Here is a 1649-nt window from a genome sequence, read left to right as displayed (position 1 = left end):
TTCCCTTAGCTTGGTTGTCTCTGGGCCAGTACTGGGTATGGGGGTGTTGCATGATTGTACATCAGTGTCTGGCCCCCCCCCAGCCCCCAACCAAAAATATTTGCCTCTAGCACCACAGATCTTGTACAGGGCATAGCAGGCTGCAATTCTATGTACAATATTTGATTTGGTATACAAATGATTGTTGGAGGCACAATCGTTTTACTTTCAGCCCTCCAAAGGTGCACTCCATCATCTTTCTGCAGCTACAAGGAGAATAACTTAATTTTCTGTGCAGCACCATGTTGTCTGGGGAAGACTTCAAAAGCCAAGGCAGAAGAGATGTGACCAAAAAAAAAAAAAGTAGGTTGAAAGTTGGTTGAAAAGGATCTTTCATGTAATTGTGAGGAATTTAGGTCCCAGATTGCCCTAGCATGTAAATTCCAAATATTCTTAAAATTTCCTGCACTTTACCAGTGCCTCTCAAATTAGTCCTAATGTGAGAATCAGATGAAAGGCAAGTGCAGAGTCCTGCACTTGGGGCAATTAATTGCACAAATACAGACTGGAGAATATTTGGTTAGGCTGCAGTACTGCAGAGAAGAACCTCTTGGTTACAGTGGACTTAAGGGTGAATATGAGCCATAGGTTGAATATTACTTCTGTTGGGAAAAAAAAAAAAGGTAACAGCATACTGGGTTGTATTAAAAGTGTCTCTTGGAAATCAAAGGAAATGATTCCTCCATTTTGTTCAGCACTAGTAATGCCTCATCTGTAGTGCTGTGTCCAGTTTTGAGCTCCACGCTTTAGGAAAGATGTGAGCAGATTGGAAAGGGTCCAGCAGAGAGCAACAAAAATGATTAGAGGCCTGGGAGGGAAGATTTAATGAGGGCAGGCTAAAGAACTCATGTTACTTGGTCTGGAGAAGAGAAGACTCAGCGGGATTTGATATCAGTGTCAAAATAGTTGAAGGATGATTATAAATAGGATGGAGATAATATTTTCTCTGTGGGGACAGGACTAGGAGTGTCAAACAGGAGTCAAACAGGAGATGGGGAAATTTAGCTTGGAGATTAGGAGGGATTTTTGGAGTATGATGATGGTCAAGTATTGAAACAGACTACCTAGAGAAGTTAGGTAGAATCTCTACCCTGGAAATTTTCAAGATAGTCAGGAATGATTGATCCAGGTTTGAGCAGGGGACTGGACTAGAGGACCTCCTGGGGTCCCTACTTTTTTATACTCCTGCCCCAGTGATCCATCAAGCCCTTCAGGACTAGAATTAGAGTAACTTGCTTGTGATTAATATATTTGCTTGCTCCCTCATGGCGAGAACTATGGATGTGTGTGTGTGTGTGTATGTACATACATACATACACAGTCAACCCTGACACAAGACAAGACAAGACAAGACAAAACACCCTAATCTGCTACAGGCAAGGCAGGATCACTGTGGCTAATATCCTGCTACTGTAAAGGTTATTAATATATGCTCAAGAGATCATAGGAAGAGAGCCATGCACCCCTGCTATAGAGGAAGACAAACCCCCCCGCACAGTCCATACCAATATGAACATGGGGTAAAATTCTTTCCTGACCCTTCCTTCCTACCAAATCACTACAGTTGTGTAATTAGTATGCCAGAAAATTGTGTAAGTTACTTTATATAA

General features: G+C 42.0%; 1 long non-coding RNA gene across 1 annotated transcript in view; it reads left to right on the top strand.

The window, feature by feature from the left end:
- Positions 1-342, top strand: part of LOC109291265 — a 14000-nt gene extending 13658 nt beyond the window's left edge. The window contains exon 3 of the long non-coding RNA XR_002095791.1: positions 278-342. This is a non-coding gene — a long non-coding RNA (uncharacterized LOC109291265). The remainder of the gene's footprint in view (positions 1-277) is intronic.
- Positions 343-1649: the final 1307 nt, after the last annotated feature.

The sequence above is a fragment of the Gavialis gangeticus genome, unplaced genomic scaffold (genome assembly GCF_001723915.1).
Source record: "Gavialis gangeticus isolate Ggan-Ray unplaced genomic scaffold, GavGan_comp1, whole genome shotgun sequence".
Classification (NCBI taxonomy): Eukaryota; Metazoa; Chordata; order Crocodylia; family Gavialidae; genus Gavialis; species Gavialis gangeticus.
The sequence above is the reverse complement of the archived record's forward strand: the minus strand, read 5'-3'. Positions and strand labels throughout refer to the sequence as shown.